Source organism: Pipra filicauda, unplaced genomic scaffold, assembly GCF_003945595.2.
Source record: "Pipra filicauda isolate LSUMZ 115617 unplaced genomic scaffold, ASM394559v2 scaffold526_size363937_pilon, whole genome shotgun sequence".
In the NCBI taxonomy this organism is placed as follows: Eukaryota; Metazoa; Chordata; class Aves; order Passeriformes; family Pipridae; genus Pipra; species Pipra filicauda.
The window spans coordinates 310,500-333,409 of record NW_024104672.1 but is presented as its reverse complement, the minus strand read 5'-3'; the positions used below and the strand labels follow the sequence as shown (position 1 = coordinate 333,409).

Sequence of the window (22,910 nt, the reverse complement as noted above, 5' to 3'; positions counted from 1 at the left end):
TACCCTAGAACCACACTGGGCCACTTCCTGGCTTTCAGATGTACACTGAGCCTTGCTCTTTATTTCTGAAGTAAGCACTTACAAACACAGGGCTATGTGGTACTCAGTGACCTCATCCCTTCTTCTTCTCTTGCCCAGATCTCCCATCCTGAGGGGTATTAGTTTATGGATGTATCAGCATTTTCTGACAGTAGGTTTGGTTGAAAACAATCCCAACTTTGTCTTACCATCCACATTCTTTAAGAGCAAAAGACCAAATCTGAAGTATGAGATATTCAACTCCCCACAACAAAATGGAAAGCTTTACATACAAAATACATTAGTTGTTATGGATTTTACTCATAAACTGTGAAGGTAAAGCATTGTTCTGGGACTTTTTCCCCGTTAATCCTTTGCTAGAAATAATCCTATCAGTGATTTGAGATACGTCCTTCTTGCTTTCACTTTCATCCTCAAGAAGCATTCTAGGAAGAGAAAAGTCATTTTATTAAACAACAGGATTTTTGAACCATCTTAAATAAACTCATTTTTAAAGAAACTTAGAAATGTTGGCTCACATCTTGGCATCAGTTATGACAGTGCAAACATTACACAGATTTCACAATCAAAATTTGTCTTTTGCATCTGTTGTCTACGCACAAAAAAAAAAAAAAAAGAAAGAAACCCACAATATGATCGATATTCATTCCGTATGCAGAATGAAACCTCCCTAGATCTAAATTACAATTATGTTTTTAAAAATCTCTTCACAAGAAACACTCCACTTAGGAACAGGGAGTCTACAGCTGGGCACTGACCAAGCTCATGCCTGGCAGGCAGTGGAGCAGCCAGCACCCTGCAGAAGCCAGAATGACCAGTCAGTGGTGCTTCAGCAGGTCTGCAGTGCACCTGCAGCTCCTGGGAGCTCAGCCCTAAAACAAAATAGCTGCCTGGCAGCCAAGAGCCTGCTCCTCCACCAGCGTCAGAGTGCCAGGAGTGGTTTCTAAGACATCTGAAAATAGCCCAGGAAACGACTGCAATTTACAACAGAAATAATACCATGCACATTCTCAGGGAGGCAAACACACGGTCAGTCAAACCAAAAAAGGGGAATTACAGTAATGAGCATTCAGAACACGGTTCCACAGGAAAACCATTTTGGTAACACATCTCAAAACGTACTGAGTTTTCTTCATGAGGTTGGATTCTTTTGATTAAATCAGTAATTTTAAAATTTTTAAAATTACCTATTTTTCACTTCCTTTCCCAGCAAGACTTTCTGTTTATTGGAATTATCTTTGGTTGAGGTGCACCATTTACTCCCAGGTTTTTTTTCTCATTTTCAACAGATTTGCATGGGGCTGGGCTACAGCAGTGAGCAGGAAATAGACAAGTCTTCTATGTATTTTGATAGAGACACATTTTGCATTCACTTAATTTATAGTTTGTATTTGTATGGAGCATAAACTGTGTAAGGAAAGCAACTGATTTACAAAACAGACTACATGCAGCACATACAAACTGACTCCTCTTACCAAATAGGAAAGACTTTCTCAATGCAACAGCTTGGTGCAGAAGAGCATGCTGAGCTGAAAAGCAAATACAGCTATCTGATTAATTGATTCTGACCTCATAAATATTATACTTTGGGGGCTCTAATGGAACTTCCTGAGGGTAAATTGCATGGTTCACCTCATTCATTTATATCTCTGGCTGACAGATGTACATTATGAAATGTCACTGAATATGCTGGCAATAAATGAGGTATAACATTAGCATCTTTGTTCTGTTTTCCTGAAGGAACACTTTTGTTAAATGAATCCCACACCAGTAAAAATATTATTCTCTACTATGTACACTTCTTTCTATTTTAATCAGTCCCAATTTCCCAAGAAATATATACTGGCCTTCCAAAAACACAGAGCCCTAGTAAATTAACAAAACAAGATGCTCTTTTGTTGTGCATGTTTCCATTGTGAAACTATATTGTTGGAGAATATAAGGCTGTGACAAGCATTTGATACTGTAGTAGTTGCACTAATGTTACGGTTATTATCTTTACTACCACACAGTGAAACACAGTTAATTAAAATATAGTGAAGAAATTGCTCCCTTTCCTTGCCCACACATAAATGAGACAATAAATTTGTTGTTGTAGTCAGCATATGGGGTCCCTTGACCTCTCTGCATGTATTTAGGCATGATTCCATTTTATTTTATTTTTTATTTCATTGCCATTTGAGACTGATAAAACTGCATATAGAGGTCTTGGGAATGACAGGAAATAACCATAATATGTACAATTTAATGAAATTATATACTGTGGTGCATTGCATTCATAAGAATATGTGCCACACTACTGTAAGGTATGCAAATTCCAATAAACCATTAATCCTTGCCATGAGCAGGCCATGACTGCAAAGGTAACTTTGCCAAGGGATGGGATAAGGGGAAAGAGAGGAGAGGAGGGAGGGAGGCTGAGGGAAGGAGAACAGAGCTACTGGTAAGTGTGGTAGTTAGAGGAAATGAACCATCCTTTGGGATTAAACCTACTCGTAACTACCCCCTTTCCTCCCACTGTTAAGGCATAATCATTATAAAGGACAGCACTGGAAAAGCATGTAATTTGTCTCTCAGTAGTTGCCAACAGCTATGGGAGGCTTAGGAGCCCAAGTGAGGCTGAAAGTTATTTCATTATATACTGTTACCTCTAGGACAGGTTCTGAAGAGCTGCATGGTGTCTGGTTGCTGCATGTCTGCACAGAGTGGTACAAAGGGCAGCCCCCATCTGTAGCTGCTTCCCAGACACTGGACACAGGAACATTCACCTCTAGAAAACCTTTCTCAGCAAGCTCCAAACCTCTCTCTTCAGTATTTCAGAAGGGGAGTGAAGGAGGGAGAATGATAAGATTAGGAAAATTGACCATTACAGGAATTTTCTGCAAACAGAGATTGAAAGTAAGTCACGGAATTTGTGCCTGCTCTGCTACTACATCTGTGCACTTATTGATTTACTCTCAGGCACAGACTACAGCTGTACTGTAAAGGGGCTGCACAAGACACCTCTGCCTTTGCATAAAACTGTAGAGGTCAGCTGTCACTTCAGTACTTACATTTTTTTGGCTGAGCTTATGCTTTCAAAAAGGCTAGAAAAACACGTGCTAGAGGCAAAGAGCACCACTGAGCACTAAGAGCAGGAGCAGAAAGCATTGGTTTTGTAGCATCACCTCTGCTGCACGCTGTGAATGGTTCTGGGAGCTGCCAGACTGCAATTGGGCTCAAGATGGCTTCAAGGGGAGAACAGCGTCCTTGGCAGACAAGGATACCTGGGATCCAGGGACATGGATGCTATGAGAAGAGCTCCTCCCCACTCCAATGTAATTTACTTTGCTTGGTCAAAGTCATGAGTCAGACCACATAAAAATCAGGGGGTTTTTGTTTTGTTTTGGGTTGGGTTTTTAGTTTTGTTTTGTTTTCTTTGTTATTCTAAATAAAGCAGTGGAGATGAGGAGAAGCAAGTTGTAAACTCTGTGACGTTGCCTTCCTGTTCAGACTTGTCTTTTATTCTGCTAACAACATGACTCCTAGTCACAATGTCTGCACATGTTTGCTAGCATACCTGTCTGTTAAAACAGGAGTGGAGATATGTTAAAGATCAGTAAATAGGATTTCTACCCCAGAAAATCTTTAGAAAGTATGTTCTTAGATATAGACAATTAAATATTTATATGTAAAAAGCTGAGAGACAAGTAAGAAGTGTAAGTATGGTGATATTGGGTTTCCCGCTTCTTTGCATTTTTCTACCATTTAAGAACACTTGTTTCTTCTGCTTCTATCTTGCATACAGCTGAGAAAAACAAAACACAGAGAAAATAGGCATAAATAAAGCAAATGCAAGTGCTTTACCAGTTTCTGTCTAAATACTGTCACACCCATACCTTGGCTGATAATTTGGATCAAACAAGGGACTCCACACTGCTGCATAACAGGGGACATCATCATGTGCATGATTACCTCGTTGATAAACCAGGGTCTCAGTTACACAGTATCCAGTGCCATAAACCTAAACCTGCCTAGGCATCAGGCAGGTCAATGCGCTCTGAGAGTGCTTAGTGCCTCCCACTCAACCTGGGCACAGAGTGAGTTTTGCCCTCCTCCAAAACGTTTTACACTGTCAATCAAAGGTGGATCCATTAGTCATGGGTCATGAATGACACCAAATTGGACAATTACAATCCCATCCAGCAGGGAGCAGTCAGGTGAACCAAGTATGTGCCATTAACCCTGTCTAAATCCTGGGGTAGAAAGCAGATCACTAACACAGAGAAGTCTGCTTCAAAAATATTAAGCATGTCACACTTGTACTTAATGTACAATGTCTAGACAGTATTGACTGTATGTACAGACCATCCTCTCAGGGATAACTATCTCAGAGACCCGAAGCTGTGCAGCTATAATCAAAGCTTACAGTCTTTTTGGAAGCCATTTGCTTTTATACTTAAAGTTTCCCTGTGTGGTCTTGCAAACAAGGTAGCTATATATACCTGCCAAACACAAGAGGTGGAAGATGAGGAGAGGGGAAGTCCTCCAACCAACTGTGAGCAAATTTACCTGCTTTATAAAGCATTGTGGGTGATAGGAATAATGTTCTATTTATCTACATAGAGCAAAATTTGTTTTTCTTTTAAAATATCTAGTGTACTGGTTTATAATTTTGATCCCTAAACATCAACAGCAACCTTTTAAGACAAGAACGTATTGTTTTCTCCTCACAGACTAGGTTTGCACTACACAGAAAACAGATGTTTTTAAACTCCACAACTTTACTTTTCTTACAGCTAATTTGGTGGGTTTTTTCACCACAAACCACACCTCTATAAATGGCCCAGCCAAAACATCATTAATTTTACCTCCAGTGGCTCGCCACACTCTAAGGGTATAAGAGCCAAGGACCAATTAAATTGCCTTAAGGCCCCAGATTTGTCAGCTGTTTTGTCTCTCAGGCAAGTCAAGCCCTGCAATAGCCAGTGCCCATCATGGCACAGGAACAGCCTCTCAAATCGCATTTATTTGGCCAGCAGTGTTCAGGGAGTTGAGGACCACCAACCATGTCAGCCAGCTCTCTGTATCGTTGTTGAGCAGTACAGCAGACACATCACTCAAAAGTTTCTCTATTCGCAAGTGACATTTCCATTAAAAATAAAAAAATCCTGGGCTGTCTTTTAAAAGACCTGAAATGCATTGCAATCTCCTTCTTTTTAAAGCTGGTACCCATACTGTTGTGTTACCCATTTCTCCTTTCATCCTAATGATCAAGCAAGAGGCACACTGTTGAGGGTATTTGCAGCTCACTCTCTCTCTGCTATTTGTGATTCAATAGCTGCCTAGATAAGGTCAGGAGCAGAAAAATGTCTGGCCAGCTCAACATGCATATCTTTGGAGAGAAGGCAAAGGAGAACAGAAAAGAAATGAGACCAAATACATGTCAGAGGATGAAAGAAGAATACAAAAGGAGCTTGAGAACTTAAGTTGACAGTCTTGAATGCTCAGCAATAATGCCAGCAGTGTTCTCCACACCAGACAGAACAGCATAACCCGGAAACTTGTAATATGTGCAGAGCTTTCTTTAAAATTAGGGTAGGTATCCATGATGAAGAAAAGAGCCTTTCTGAGATGACAAAGGAGTGAACATTTGGCAGACACCTATCAGTAGCGTACACTTGCAGTATCAGAGATTGGTTATGCAAAGGTAACTTACAGAAACACAGAAAAATTAATAAAAATCAAATGACAATTGTTGCAAGAAACAACAATTTATCCCCCATCTCTGACCTTCCAATTCTCCTTGAAGAAGTAAACAGTGCCATTCCTCTAAAACACTAACCTTTCCCAAATGAAACCACACTATTCAACATCAATTTTTTTCAAGCATAGGCCATGATGAGGGATGGGGGGGGAGAGAAGACAAAAGCAGAACGACAAGCCTTAAAACTGTGAGTGCTTTTTCTGTAATATTGAAACAGATCATGAGCTCTAGTTCTCCAAAGATAAGCAAAGGAATTTTGCTTAAGCATTCCTGAGTGAGTTAGCTTGGGTGTAAGCTAGAGAAAATCACATATTCTGAAATACCCATGATAAGCCACTGCCATTTCCCCCTCATGTCATGCCAGCAGAGCTGATCTGACTGTTGTTTTTTTTCCCCTGCTGGACTAGGCCAAATGACACCTTCCCAATTACAAGAAGATACAGAGAAAAAAAAAATATATTAAAAAAACTGTCTAGCATTGAAAGTTTGCTAACTCCTCATGAGGCTACATATTTTCCCATTGCCTGGGTCAGCATACATGATCTATTGGTTTTTAGTTATAGCCATACATATATATCTATCTATATATATTACACACACATCCCCCTATCTAATTGGTTCAAATAATTAACTTACAAAAGTAGGTTACATATATTTCTCTCCATAAATCTTCAGTGGAATATAATACCACAAGTTTATGACAACCTATTTTGGTGATCCTTTGTTAAGCTTACTAGCTTGAGTTCTCTCCTAGTCTGTATGCTGGCTTCCAACTCACAGACTGATCGGGAACTTATAGAAAAGCTAGACACAGCTCAGAAGCAGCTGGGTCAGCCTTGGAAGGCAAACCAGGAACCAATCACAAAGGAACTGCTGCCATGGACTGCCTCCTGGGGACCCTAAGTTATCTTTGGTAACAGCCTGTAATGTATCCGAGAGGATCTTGGAATCAGGACATATTGAAAATATGAGAGAGAGAAGAAAAGGGCTATCATGCCCCCTACATATGCCAGAAGTAGGAAAGAAGGTATCATGTCATTTGCAAGGTAAGCACAAGAGCTGATGGAAATGAACAAAGTTGCTTGTGTTAAAGCTCATTCATATGAGTGCCTGGGCAAATCATAAGAAAAGCGAGTCAACTTGCATTCTGAAGCACAAGCCAAAATAGCCGAGAAAGTATTGGCTCTAACAGTAAAGAAAGAGAATGGAGAAAACTCACAAACACTGCTCATCTTCTCACAGACAGAAGCTAGCTTTCCACTTTAGAATAGATCCCCCTAACTAGAAAAGCACTGAAAAAAATAAAGTCAGATTCTGCCTTTGATTTCCTCATTGCAATTTATGTATCCTGTCTGCCAGGGAATTAAAAGAAGAGAGGCAAATACTGGAGATTTGCATAAGTTACACTGAAGCAAAGATGCATGCTGGTCTTCAAAGTGGCAACCTTCAATGTGGCTTCTTCCTTCCCCGCTCACTTTATTTTATTTTTTTTTTCTTTAACCTTTTTCCCTTAATGAGCCTCTCCCCACTGCCTCTCTTCAGAGTTACACGGAAAAATGCTGCCATCCAGTGGCATTCCCAAAAAGAATTCCAGAGGCTTTGAGGGTCCGAAGAGCAGGATCCCCCCTTTATCTTCCCAGAGTAGAGAGGCAACAAAGGGTGCTCAGGAGATGGAGTTTAAAGACCTGCTGGCACCCTGCCTTACACTGCCAGAAATTATTTTCTCAAATCAAGGATACAGTAACTCCAAGCATCCTGCAAAGCACAATGATTATTCATTAGCTGAATCTGGTTTAATTACAGGCAAACAGAAAAAAAATCCTTTGAAAAGTCCTGATTTTTTCCCTAGTACTATTTAAACAAAACTGTACAAAAATTGACTGAAAAGTCAAATATCTAATTTTAAAAATGCAATTAGAAAGATAAAATCTGTAAATTTGAATGAAAATACTTCCTTTTTCCTCATTCAGCACCAAAAATTTGGAATTTCTCAGGCTGAAAAAATGCAGCCTGCTTCCATGTTATAGAACACTTTTTTTTCTCCCCTTAAGAGCATTTAACATTGTTCAGTAACTTACTTGGGGAGAAATGTCCATAGCCTGTAAGTTAGAGTGTGAAGTCATACATACATACATACATACATACATACATACAAGTTTTGGGAATCCATTAAGGCTGAGGAGTTCTCTTCATCACTTTGGTAAAAGCTTGAAAATATCTGTTCCGGACTAAGAAATTGTACTTATAAACACATAGTTTCATAGTTAATGTTGCTGTCTCTGGAAAGGAAAGTCAGGAAGGACTAGAGTAAAAACAGTCCTCTTAAACAAGCACACACACTTGCAGAGAAGGTCAGCAATGGTCAAATTAAAAAAAAAAGTGTCATTGCTTATGTATCTTAGGGTAAAGGGATCTTGTATAACACCATCACTTAAAAATACATATGTGCAAGACTAATCCACCAAGGTTTTTATGAAAAATTAGCATGTTTGTGGACCTTTCTTTTGCCTGCTCCTTTAGCAGTGTGTGCTAGTATATTGCATTCAGGTTGTGTCTGTAGCTTGAGTTTATGCTGCCTTCTTGCTCCATGCATCTCAGTCACCAGAAATGCTCAGCTTGACATGAATTTATCTGCTTCCAGAAATAGGCATGCAGCTCCCTCCCTGCCCTCTGCCCCCAAGGGGTGAATTTTGAATGCTTTCCATGGCGCTCACTCACAGGTGGCTGACTGCCAAGGCTAGTGCTCCCTGATGTCCAGTACCCACCATCCTGCCCTGGGTCACCTCCCAAGGAACAGAGGACCCTCTCCTCTCTTTCTCCTTCAAGACACAGCAATCTTGCAGGGACAAAACCAGTCCTTTATTTTGAATACAATCAATAATTTATGTTCATTTTCTCCAGTTTACAAAATCTACTCAAAGTTTCAACCTTTCAATCTCTTTACAGACTGAATGCATAACTGCCCATTGCAGAGTCCTACACTAAGTCCTACACTAATGAACAAAAGCCTCACCAAAGGAAGCCAAAGTGGTGACTGGATCATCCACACAATTCTCCCATGGGAGTGGTTAGAGTCAGACTGAGGGCTGGCTGGGTTTCAGTTGGACTGTCAGCTGTGGGGCAAAACACCAAGTCTGTAGATTTCCAGCTCACGTCCAGATTCCACCTTCCATATCATGACATCTACCTCCACATGTACCCATGAAAGAAAGCTAAGATAGAAAACTCATTGCCTCAGAGTAAATATGCAGCTTGGTTTCAGTTTCATGTACGTTATTCCCCGTATAAACCACTTTCAGTAACCCCACCAATTTATGGCAATCTTTTTACATGTAGTAGCTCTTTGAAACCCATAAACTGCAGGCCTGTGTGTAAATTCAAGAAAGACTATTTTTTTATTTTTGAAGCTTAAGTTTTCCATTCATGCAAAGCCAAAAAAGATAGTTCAATTTTAAATCAACCAAATCATCAATCAAAAGGCTCAGCCTTATAGGCAAGGTCAAGACATCTGTATACAGGACATAGAGGGACATGTTCACAATATGTGGTAAAGGAACATATATTCCACACATTACAGTGATAATGGAAGGCTGCAGTCCCTGTTAGACACCTTGGTTAAATCTATTGCTGATCATTTCCTATGCCTGTTTATCCAAATTGTCTCTCCACTCTTTTTCCCTCAAAAAATGTTTTCCATCCTTGTCAACAGTTGGCTACCCTAGCCAGATATTTTGTGAAATCCTTTATCACTCCTGTTTAACGTGTGTCTACTCTTCAACTAGACATGACTTTACACTTCCCAGAAGTGTTACTGTGGTGTGTTTTAAAACAATGAAGAATTATCAAAATATGAAAATACTGTCCTTTGGGTCTATTTAAAGCCATTAAAATCCAGCAAAGTTCAAGGAAAGACAGACTCACATTCCACAAGATACCTTTTCCCTCCTATGTTTTACACACATCCCTTTATTCATACTAGTTGCATGAGCCAGTTTCTGTTAATTTTACAGGAGCCAAAAGACCCAGATTGTTAAAACATTCTGCTTACTGGCCTGCAAAGGGTCATCTCTTTCAATGACTGTCATTAAGCCCATTACTGCACAATTTAATCATAGATGCTTAGAGAAAACACTCAAAGCAAAATATCACAATCAACATGTCTAAGTGTATTACATAATAGATTAGTAGAATGGAAGCTTCCAATTTCCCGTCAATACGACTGAGTAAATTATTTTCTTGAGTAGACTAATTACTATGAAATATCTCAACCAAAACCTTTCCTAAACTCCATCTATCAGTCATTTACTACATGCATCCTTATCAGAAGAAATATCCATTTATCTGCTCCATTTAGAATAATGAGACTAATGACTTTATAATTGTTATTTACCAAAATCTGTTGAAAAAGTAATGAAGGAAAAGCAACTGTTGCATCAAGTAACTAGAAAAAGACACTCCCACCATTGATGCATTTCAACAGCTGCAATATTGCTTACAAAACGTTTGACCTGGGCATAAAAAATTATCAGGGAGAAAAAGTATCTGTTTCTTTCTTTCAAAAGATCAAAACCTTCTCTGATCCTGTAAGCATTTTCTATTGAGAGTAAATAAATAAGCTTTAAAAGAAAGAGTAGATTCGTCTTGATCTTCATTAATCATGACCAAAAAAATGGAAGAAAGAGAAAGATAGAAAGGAAAGAGAACCAATAAAGAGATCCTTACTTTTTTCATCTGTTTCTTAACCTTGTTTCAGTCAAATAACCCAGGTTTACCAAGACTGTTTCAAACTCAAGTTTCTGCTAACCTGTCTCATTTGGACTACAGTGGGTTTAGTCAGGGCTAAGCACAGCCACCAAATCAACAAATCAGAGGGAGGTGGCATATGGAAAACAAGCAACAGCCTCTACAGTAGACATAATTGGAAAATGACACTTCCACAGCCCTAGGTGGTAACTAGACAATACATCAAGGCAAAATGCAAAACATATGCTATGGTATTTTCAGCTGCCATCAAAACCCAAGGAATGACAAAGTTACCATTAATGAGAAAGTATGCACGTCACCTCCCATGGGATAGCCTGTCTGTGGGAATTGCATTGCCAGCAGTGGAAATTGCACTTTTTGGACAAAGACAAAAACAGTAGATTCAGCATTGTGCAGTCTTTCTATATGATGGAGTAAGAAAGGTGTGGACTCCCACCTTCCCAGGATGCTTTTTTTGAGCTACACAAAAACATGCAAAGATAAATCATCATGGAACTGTTAAACTAATACTGCCATCACTAAGTCACATCATTTCACAATGAAGTAGGACTCCTGTCACATGTAGCAGTGCATTTACACACCTTCAACAATGCTCTTGCTTGCCTCTCACTTTCAGTTGATAGCACTTCATCCTTCCAAGCACTTTGCAAATGTTAATGATTTTAAAATAAATAAGTAAATAGAACTGTCATAATACAATGAAGACCCAGTCTAGTGGACTGTTTTGCCCAGGGCTGCAGGTAATAAATCAATGCACTACATAAACATATAGTCAAACTGAAGGTTCAAAAAACACCTCACATCTAGGACGGTACCACAGAAGTAACACAGTAAATCCACCAACAGAACTCCATTATATTTAAGGGCACTTCAATCCTGGATCTTTATTTCAAAATACTCATTAATAACCTAAAAGTTCTCTTCTGAAATGTCAGACTGTTGTGTTGACACACTCATATTGGTCCTTTATTCACTTAAAGACTCACCATGGTAAATAAGGGACTGGATTTAGTCTCTCTCTTCAGGCCCCCTTTCATTTTATTACCTATGTCAACTGTGTCAAACATCAAGACAGTGCAAAGTTTCTCTCTCTCACACACACATCCACACACACCAGTCATTGGCTGCCTTTTCCCTTTGAGCATCTTTTAGACAGAGAGCCTCTTGAGCTTAACATAATAGAGAAGACTATATTAAAAGTGTACGCTAAGTCACACTACTTCACATCAAACACACCCCAACAAGCAGAATTTATGAGATAAATTGTTAGGGAGTAAAGGAAACAGATATACTTAAATACAGAAATTAAAAATATATATATATAAAAATAAGCAAAACCACTTCAACTGAAGGAAAAAGATTAAAAAAACCTTGAACTTGAAGTCCTAATGGACTATGCTGAACAGCCTTATTGGATGGGGGATGCATTCCTTCTCAAGATATCAGATATCAGAGTGGAAATAATAGAGCATGTAATGAATAGAAATAAATCTGAAACTGGAGCTAAAGTGAGACTGGGACAATACACCAATGAGTTGTTATCATATGCTGGTCCAGTTCATAGACTCTTTCCAAGGCATCCAGCATTAATTTCTGTTGAAAAGAGATCATTCAGTCTAAGCAATACTGTTGTTTTCCTATTCTAAATTCCTTTTCACTTATAAGCTCTTTGCAGTTGGTTAAAAAAGAAGAGATTTGAGATTCCACACTAGAAAAATAAAAATATTTTAGAAGAGGCAAAACTACATGTAAGAACTGCAATATTTCTTTTTCCTTGCCCTTGTGTTTTATGCACAGTTAAACAATTTCACTGCGTGCTGACAAGGTTATACTAAAGGATGTGAATCTCTGAGAAATTATTCAAAAGAGATAGGACTCAATAAAAATTCCTGTATTTGAAAAACTGCAGCTAATATGTCCCACGTGAGACATCAGCTCAAGAGATTTGATCATTTTTGGCTCACCCCTGAGTCAATGCCTGACTAGTCTGAACACTTACACTACCAGTAAATTGTTCAGCAGGACTGACGAGAGAAAGGAAACCCCTTCCAATGAAAAACATTGCACTTGCAGTAGGTTTTTGATCCCAGCCCCATGATGAGATAATGCAAGAAAAGAGGGTGATATGTTTCTGGTTTCTTTGGTAAGATGCCATTTTTAACAGATAAGAAAAGACATTTTGTCTCAGATAGTTACCGACAGTGATGCAGCCATAACACCTATACAAATATTTTATTAGTATGAAGGCAATGTTTTCCTGTCAAAAAGTTGATCAGGTTTGAAACGTGCATGTCCTTTGTTAACAACATGCCTACCCAACAAATTCAGAGAAAAACTTCCCTTACAGAATTATGCAAATAGGTATTCAGTTTAAATCATAAGCAGTGTTTAGATATGGTAAAAAAAAAGTACTAAAAAAGATGAAAAAAAATTATAGCCTATCCCCATACATTCTAGTGCACATCTGCTTTACAATTGCTGTGTAGGAATGCTGGGAATCTGTCTACAAACAATTCACATAGAAAAACATTCCAAAGACACCTTAATCTCTTTGCAATTTATTTCAACTGCCTTTGTTACCAAGACTTTGGTTAACAGAACAGGATAAGTGTACAATTTGGAAACAAGTATTGTTATCAGAACATTACTGCTAGTGTCTCAACAACCAACTATTTGAAGGAAAGACAATCAGAAAAGACATAGAAACAGGTTTTACAGTTTCCAGCCCAGTCCTGCCCTTACCTCCTACGCCCATATGAAGTCCTTGACTATCCTGGCTGAAGATACTGTACCTAGTTTGAGGAGCTTATAGCTTTGAGAATTAAAGTAAAATCCAAACTTTGTCTGAAAGTCTCTCCTCCTGTCCTCGTGTATTCACCTGAGGTTAGCAAAAGGCAAAAACATAAAGGTCCCTTTTTTGTTGCAGCAGCAGCATGGGACTGTATATTCTCCAGGATTTCTCCATCTAAAATTTGAGTGACTAACTTTCCACATTGTTGCTTACAAAAACTTTGCCAAGCTCCACTGTGATGGCTAATTCTGTCATGTTTAGGGTCATTAGGAATAATTAATGTTTAGTATCTATAATTTTAAAATGGGACAAATAGAAACCAGGTCTAAACCAAAAAAAAGAACACACGAAAGTGCACTGACTTGAATACAAGGAAGATATAGAAAATCTTAGAAGTGGACAGAGATGTATTTAGCAATTGTACAAAGTCAATATTGCAACAAATTAGATAGGGAAGGCCTTTCATGAAAATAGTGCAACACATATCTTGGACTCTGGGCACAAAATTCATTGGAGATATGAGAATTTCACTTTTTTCTCCAGGCAGTCATGTCTATCTCCGCAACAACAAACACTGCTTATGGAGTGAATTCATATTCTTCATGCTTTTCATTAAGCCACCTGTATATCTGAATACTTAAGCAAGCATTTGTATAGACAAACAGTGACTATTATACCTTCTCTTGCCCGAGACCTGTTTTTACACCTGCACAATATTGCTCCTTAATTACTCACCATCTGAAGCTTAAAGCAATTCACTACTGCTTTGAAGCTGGGGGAAACCAGGATATTATGTTCTCTAAGAAAACTCAGAGCAACCTCTCTGGAACCTACACTGATAATTCCCTCCAAGACAAGAAGATGAAAAAAAAAGTAATCCCAAACCTGTCAACTGTGGGTTTGATCTGAATTTGAGAAATTCAAGGAGACTGAGAAAAATAAAAACTGTTACTCAGACACTCATAGAGTGTTTGTTGAAAAAAAAACCAACTTACTACTGGCATAAGGTGATGTGCACCTGGGGATTTAAATCTGTCAAAGGTGCTGGTCAGTCACTTGGGGCAGGGATGGGAGTCCCAGTGATGGGAGTCTGTTGCAAGTGAAACCTTAACCTGGGTCAGGTGAAACACCCCAAACTGTGGCTCTGCAGATTCCTTCTATCCAGCTGACCCACGGCCTAGCTGACCACTCCAGTACATGTTGGAATCCATTGTTATTATCTCAAATTTCATAGAAAACACCCCCTAACCTTCTTACCTACATATAAAATACTCTATTACATGATCACTTTTGCATCTGTAGGAACAGTTTTAACTGACTTCACAGGTGTTTTATCAATGCACAGTTTGGTCTGTTTTGCAGCAGGAATCTGCAGTGTGCCAGGGTGTTGCTGGCACACTCAGCTTCTCCAGTCAGCATGCCAATAATTTTATTTAAGCAGAGGAACTGGTGTGAACACAGGAATAGTTGCCTAGGGAAAATCAGCTGTCTAAATTTCCACATGGAGAGCTCCAAATATTTGATCAAATATTACTCCAAGTATAAGTCAAATACTTTGCTGTGAAGATATCTAGTAGTTCAGTCAATGACTGAGTTTCAAATCCACTCAGTGTCCCAGATGAGTCCTTTATCTTCTAAGTGCAGATGACTAATGAAGAAGTTCCTGGACCACCCAGGCTGTTAAAGACTGAAGTGCAGGTGTGCATGCAGGTACATCCTTGGCTATGATTATAACACAACAAACTTGATTTTTTTATTTATAACTTGAATACCATAGCCCTCACAGCAAAACAATCAAAAACAAAACAGACAGCTACTGTTACTTGTTACATGGATGCTCTTGGAAGTCCCTGCTTTCCAGAGAATTAGACCCCTAACCTAGAGACCACCATGGGGCTTGCCCACAAGTTCTGCATCTCAAACATTTGAAACATCATTTTACAGAAGAGGAAGCAGGATCCCGCATTTCAAAAATTTGCTCTCACAGCTTGATGGGTTACAGTTCATGGTGAAGTTACCATATTAATTTCTTTAGAGTTCAACTGTCCTAAATATTAAGTTATACCAAACAGGGCATAGGGCGCTGAAGAAAAATCAGTATCCTGCTCTAGTCAGTAAACAGCATTTTGCTCACACTGCAAATTTCTGCTTAAAATAAAGGCAGCTTTGCTTAAAATAAAGACAACAGTTCTCAGAAGGCCATAGATATGAATATCATCTCAGCCAGCACCGGATTTCGTGAGCATTAACAAGCTGAGAAAAATACGCCTCACATTTATGAATGGTGTCTATTTAAAGGAAAGGCAACATATGGCAATTTTTATTTCAGGATTAGAATGTTAAAACAGGTTACAGTAGCACCTACGGTGCCTGACTGCTAACATGACTCAGGACAGGCATATGACAAAGAAAGAAAACTGTGTCAGTCCTAATTGCTTTTTCCAGTACTACATGTAAACGTACTGGAAAGATCAATAAGAGACTATATTTGTACTTCAGTTATCCTGCTATTCCAATTTTAGCTCATGAACTAGACTGAAGGAGACGGGAAACATTAGACATTTAAACATGGTAAGACATTTAACATGGTAAGAAACTCAGCTACTCGGATAAAGTAAAATTATTTCTGTCAGAGTTCATAGCTCTCTATATCAGCTACTGAGTGGCAAGTACATAGATCTCATCTGCACCTTCATAAAATGAAGTGATTACTACTTCACTGATGGTTAACTGTACCAATACTGGAGTAATTCCAAACCCTGAGAATCCATTAAGCCTTTGGAAACTGGGTGCTTTTTTATCCACTGCTGCCAAGATACCATTCTTCTCGTACAAAAGAAGTTTAAATTCTTAATGTTTGCTCCAGGCAATACTTTCCAAACCACAGAGGGTCAAGCAAAAGAAAAAGAAAGCAATACATAACCTGAGATTCGTAGGCAAAATCAGGATGGCAAAAGATGAAGATAACGTGTTTTGCCATAAATTAAGAGAAAAATAATTTACTACAATGTTTTTCCCCACAAATTATAATCCTTGTTTTTCTTCAGCTCTAACTACTACATCCAATGGAAAAATACACATCTTCAAGCTGTTAGTATAAAAATTGAGTTGTTCTGTCTAGACCCAAAGCATCTGATTACTGTACCGGAGGGAACCTGAGAAGCCTTTCCTTTCACTGGCAGCAGCAGATTTATAACCTATGTAAGACACTGGGTCTAGATTATTTCAGATTCCTTTCATTCTCTACAAGCAAGGTTACACAACAATTAGATTTTTTAGACAGTGATTTATTTGCCAAACATTTGAATTTCTATGTAGTGCTTTCAGTAACAACTTAGCAATCTGCACCCCACTCTTTATTCTGCTCCATTTTCCAGAAGTCATATGACTCCTAGTCCATCACCTTTGATCCTCACCTTGGATTTGCCCTGCTGTTCATTATCAGAACTGCTGGTATTCTTAGGAAAGAAAATTATTTAATCTGACTGTGCACAGCAACTGAAGTTGCAGGATGCACAGATTTGGGTCCTTAAAAGAGGTAGTAAATAAGAGAGACTTTTGTAGAGCAATGGAATTCAACTTTCTGCTTGCTCCCCTGCCAAGGGCTTGCAAGACCTGCTCCTAGCTTTGCTGTGCTGTGGAATTTGGATCTTTTTGTACTGAAATGAATTAGAGGGACTGTTATGTAAATAAAACACTACAATTGGCCATGGTTCACTCAGTCTAGTTGGCATGCTGTCTGGGCAAAAACGTATTTCAGGCTGAAAAATTGTTTAGCTTCACTTAAGACGACAGTTGACACCTTTTCTACTCCATTAACTTTTTACAGCAATCATTTTTGCAGTAACAATTCCCAAGATTTTCCTTCTACCACAATCCACATTGCAGGGAAGAGTGGGTTATGATCCTTTCCAGGCATATAAGTTTAAAGCAAAAGACTTCTCTTTTCTGCAGGATTTTTCGTGAGTCAATTTGCTTCTGATTACAAACCTGTGGAAGTCATCACTCAATTCCAAATAATTTCCCAGATATTTACACCTACATGACTTTTTCTATAATAAGTTGCCATATTTTATGTAAACAGCACAAGCATTTGTGCTGCTCTAAAAGTTCATCTGTTTGATCTGGCCCTGTCAGGGCATTTTGAATTAAGGTATAAGCTATTTTCTCTTGCTGTTACCAATACCGTGGACAAAAGCCACTTGCATTTTCCTGAATAAGTATTGCCTTACTGCTATCACTGTAGGAAACTCTTGTATTTTTTAACATAGATACAGAGGCTAAAATTACTAACTAAGCGTTTGCTAGTGTTTTGCTTCCCATAACAAGACTGACTGCAAAAGCAGCATGCCCTTCTCACTGCTCCAGCACTTACACCAGCAGGACTGTCATGAATTGTAATGGATGGCTAATCATACCTTGTGCATATTGTACAGCTCTCTATTTGATAGTTCTAGGCATATTTATCTCAGCTTGCAATTTACTCATGTCAGGCTGTATCCCAGCAGCAGACAGTCTGCCTTTTCAAAATGTTATTTTGCTTCCAGAGAACTGGCAATTTTCCTCCTTCAGTTTTTATCCAAACTCTGCTGAGTTACCTGAAGCCTCTTTACAGACTTTTGGTGTCCTTTTTTGTGTCATTCCTCCCTGTATCCCCTCTTTGTCATCGCTTCTTCTGCCACCATTAGCAATCCACACACTGACATGCCTTCCCAGGTGTCCTATTCCATGCTCCAGAGAACTGTGCAATACTGAATGAGCAGAGCATCTGATACATGGTGATAATCTTCCCAAGCAAGCTTTGCCAGAGGCACCTTAGATGCAACTCATCCTCAAACTTTATCTGCCAGGAATGTGTGAGACACTCACCTTTCAAAACTAATAGGAAAGTAGCTTTTTTTTTTTTTTTTTAGTGAATGAGTTTAAGCACACAATCTGCCTCTTTTTCACCATCTGGCAAACGAGTCAGATAGCCCAATTAGCTGAATGAAGAGGAAGACTCTAGAAACAAAGACTAATCCAAATTTTGTTCAAATTTTGTTGGAGAAAAAAAAACATTACAGACACTCTGTTTTTTTATTTAACTTCATGAGAAAAATGTCACAAATTATGTTTTATCTGGCAGTAGTGTATCCCAAACAAAACAGCAGTTCAGATGGAGAAGTTTGATCTTGAATCTCTGGTTGATTATTCAGGTTTTGTGGTGACTTCTTTAAAAGACTTTCTGCCCTTTCTGCCTTCAGCCAAGTTATTATGGAAGGTAAAAGCCCCAGTTGTCAAATAAGTAAATTTAACCACGTCAAGCTAGTGCAGAAGATAGCAAATAAAGATTCAGAGAAATGAAAAAGTGTTAAAGCATGAACCAAGCCACTACCTGCTCCGAGGGAGCACCCAGCACACAGAAAATGTCTGTCTGATCTGATTCTGATTTTTTTTTAGCATCTACCAAACACTCTCGAAGTAGTCCAAGTGTTTCATCAGGCTAGCAGGTAGAAAGGTTTTTTTCCCTAATATCAGAACTAAATGAAAGCATATTATTTTCTACTATATAAACACAAATTAAGTTAATTTCTCCCTCTCATAAGCAGTAAGAAAGAGCATGGCATCCTGATATCCTCTGTATAGTGTATTTCAGAATTAGCTAAGGATCTATTAGCTAAAAAACCCCATTCTCTTCATCTTTCCTATCAGGCCATGGTTTCTTAACACCTTACTATTCTTATTAGTTTTTTCTCAGTTCCCACATTAGAATAAAACATTTTTTAGTGATTTTATGAAGATTTACATTCACATCAGGTTATTATTCTGTGATTAGTCCTTGCAATAAAGCACTGGAAGATGATTACAGTATCAGGAGTCTGGGTTCAGGCTTCAGAAGTCCCTCTTTAAAAGGCATCTTGCCCAAGGCATCTATATTAAGCAATGCTTCCCTACTAAATTGCCTCCATCACTAGTGCTGTTTCTCTGTGATAAGCATGTTAATCTATGGATTCCCAACAGAAGCATATTCACCAACATCAAGAATAACTGCCACACCTAGTCCACTATAGTTCTGCCATTTGTCCTTCCTTTTGCTTCTTCACTTGTGGGTGCAAACGTCCCAGGACAAATGTCCTTTTAAGCTCACTCCTTTCCCTACCCCATCCCCGCAGTGTACTTTGGTCGTTAGCAGTCAGCAGAACACAAAGCAATGTCCATGAAGGTTCTTTTCTAATATGCAAGAATAAAAGAAAAGCTGGAGGAAAAGGGAGAGATCTTCATCACTTAACTATTTCAAAATATCAGACAGCAGGCAGCTTCCAGGATACTAAGGGAGTGCACAACATCATCATCTTCTATCACAACACAGAATAACACCACTCTATGTTATAAAGATTTGCTATTTTACCCAGCTTGCAGTGACTTCAATGAGGTTAAGGTATAATGAAGAGAGTAAACTAACAATGTGAGAAATGCTTTCACAGCACACATTTTGCAAGGAGCTTTTCATTCAGTAGTCCTATGAAGGAGTTACTGAGATGCAACCAGCCTTCCAGCCTATTTCCTCCCCTTGCTTCCACTGATTTCTGCTCACTAAATAATGCTTTACATGGAAAATGATGGGAGATGTCAGAGACTGATCAGAACCAAATTTGACTCAGAAAAGCACATTGTAAGACAGCAGACTCTCCTGCACTGTTTGTCAGATGGACAGTGTGGAACTGCATCAAGCTGAGACAGTCTTTCACTTCCTATGCTCAGTATTCCTCTCTCACATTAAAAACTAAGACCGCTGATGTGCCAGTACACCAAAGAGGCATATTTCTACACAGACTGGAAATAAAATGTCTATATTTTGAGGCAGTAAAAGTGCTAGCATCACAGTAGTTTGTCTGTCTGTCTATCCAGGCCCATCAGTCCTTTCTTGTTATTGTGGACCCAAGCAGATACCTGACAGGTCATGATCAGCCAGACAGGGGAAGTTACTGTATTCTGAGGTAGAGAAGGCATGCAGAACATGTTTCTTTTGTATTCTCCAGAGCATTATATCTTAATACCGCAAGAGTGAAATAGAATTACTAATGTCCTCTCCTCCCCCTTTCCCCCACGCCTTAGGGAGAAGCCCTGCAGAATTTAACAAGAAGGTAACTCATCACCTTCCACAGAAATGAAAGTTTTCTGAGGAGGTTACCCCTATCACAACATGAGAGTGAATAACTCCACTAAGACAATGAAGTTACACTGGGATAAAAACATTAATAAAGGATTAAGAATTTTTTGCAAAATTCATTCCTGTCACAAGATACTTGGAGCCATTCCACAAAAGAGATAAAATCCTCTGCTTAGTTAAAAGAAGTGGTTACAAAATAACCTTTCATAAAGGTTTCCTATTGAATTTTTGAGACCTTTTCCATTAGTACAGAATGATAATATTGTCTCTGGAAACTGCTTTGTTCATGCAATGGCACACCATCTATACAATTCCACTTCATCTGAGCTATTAGGGCACACAAAGGTAGGTAGAGAGGGAATCTATTTTATGGAGGCTATGCACCACTTCAGAAGAATGAAGGTAATAAATGCTGTGACTACCAGCATTCCTTCCAAATGCAACAAGATACTCATTTAACTTCACAACTTAAACTTAAAACATATCTGAAACCACATAATTGGATGATTTTCCCAGTAGCCGACCAAGGAGGACAAACAAATGCTCATCCTGTTAAGACAGAGTCATATTTGGAATTGAGGTCATCGCTACAGAAGCCAGATAGGGAATTCCTCAGTTTTAAGGGCACAAAGGTTTTTGAGACTTTGTTTAAGACCATGTGAGAGAAAGAGGATTCATTACTGACAGTGGATGTTAAGAGAAAAATCATTTCAGCAGTAGCATGTTTGACCTCAAGTATGATTTCTGTATTGCACAGTGCAAATGAAATGCACTATTTCTAGCAATGAAGTAATTCCAACTGGTAAAACAAAAGATACTGTAGACTGAGAAGTATCTGAGGAACTGACTGTCTATCATAACAAATGAAATGAAAATTCCACTCCATTTAGTGTGCTCCCACAGGAGTAATGCACACAGCAAAGTTACAACCAAATGGAAAATGCAATAGCAGCACTTAACTTCATTTTCTTGTATCTGTTCTCAATTTTACAAGAGATATACTTTAAAACATCTGTAATAATTATGATGAAATTGTTTTTAAATTAAATGTCACAGAATATAGTTGAGAAAAAACAGCTTTCAGTACATGAATTATATATCATTTTAAAACAATACACAACAATGATTAACTGCAGGTATGTTTAAAGAAAGGATAGTGGAGGAAACTCAGTGGAATGGCCCTTTTCCCCCCCTTTCCTAAAAAAGTTTAGTGCTAGAATCCCAGTAAAAGGTACCCCTCTTCCCAGCCCCTGCTTCTGAAATCACAAATCCTTTGAAGAAATTATGTGCCATTGGTAATGCTGACATATCAGAAGACTTTCCTTACTTTCCATTTGACACTGAGTACTGTGAAGTACGTCCATAATTCTAATTCACCTGTTTGAAATTATGTTATCAGAAATGGTTTATTTTTAACTGGAATAAATAAATTGAAGTATGTTTTTAAATATATATAGGGAGAGTGTGTGTGCGCGTGTGTGTACACATAAATATGTATATTCAGGCTTGCTCATGCAGTATGAGTACCTTTCTGGGACAGGACCCCTACACACCCACCAACTTCTCCTCCTTTACTGAGCAGACATCCTGGGAGCTGAGGTTCTCCTCTTGCCAGACAACCTTGAACAGCCAGAGCAATGTGCAGAGATATAGGGAAAGCTACAGCTGAGATTTCAGTTTATCCAAAGAGGTAATTAATGGCCATGTGGAACAGTATGACTCAACATCTCTTAATAAGTCACAAGTGGTACAGGTATGAGCAAAACAGGTAAATCACACAAAATGGTTGTCATCATGCTCTTCTCACAGCGCCATGTAGGAATGCATTCTGTGTCTTACAAGGTATAGAATATTTGTTTCCAAGTGGTTATAGATACTTTGTGAATAAATGTTACTGACATTATATTGTGTACCCTTATAGCTCTAAAGTACATTTGCTACAAGTATGTACATGGCATTCGCACCTGTGGAACAGTTAACCTGGGCAGTCTAGCTGAGAATTAGGACATCCTTAAGAGGTTTTAAACTAAGAAAATAAAGGGTTTGTTTCTTTTTTTTTTTTTCCCAGCAGAAACAAAACTGAAGCAGTATAAATAAACTGATTTGCTACACATACACACATATAGTCATTGCCATTCCATTCACTCGTAAAATGCTGCTGTTCCAAACCTTTTGAGGAGCAAACACCAAACTCCCCAGTTCCCAAACATTGAGTGGACCTGCAAATCTAACACTAATGACCCTAGTGAGAGGATTCCTTCTGGCATTCTTAAAGCTTTTCACTTCTTTCAGTAGTCATCTTTCTCCCTTTGATCCTTTCAATATATTCTAACATAGCACTGTTTAACAACCTTCATACAGGTAAAAAAAAAAAATCTAACTGGAAGATTTTTTTTATTTGTTTATGTTTTTTTTTTAAC

At 38.6% G+C, this 22,910-nt stretch overlaps 2 long non-coding RNA genes across 2 annotated transcripts in view; both read right to left on the bottom strand.

Annotated features, from left to right (window-relative positions):
• Window positions 1–379: 379 nt before the first annotated feature.
• On the bottom strand, window positions 380–2,768 carry LOC120324422. The gene is made up of 3 exons (XR_005565723.1): window positions 2,688–2,768; window positions 1,515–1,568; window positions 380–464 (listed from the first exon to the last, which is right to left on the bottom strand). It is a non-coding gene; the product is annotated as an uncharacterized LOC120324422 (long non-coding RNA).
• A 1-nt stretch (window position 2,769) lies between these two features.
• LOC120324421 overlaps window positions 2,770–22,910 on the bottom strand; it is a 58,676-nt gene continuing 38,535 nt past the window's right edge. Inside the window, exon 3 of the long non-coding RNA XR_005565722.1 lies at window positions 2,770–2,845. This is a non-coding gene — a long non-coding RNA (uncharacterized LOC120324421). The remainder of the gene's footprint in view (window positions 2,846–22,910) is intronic.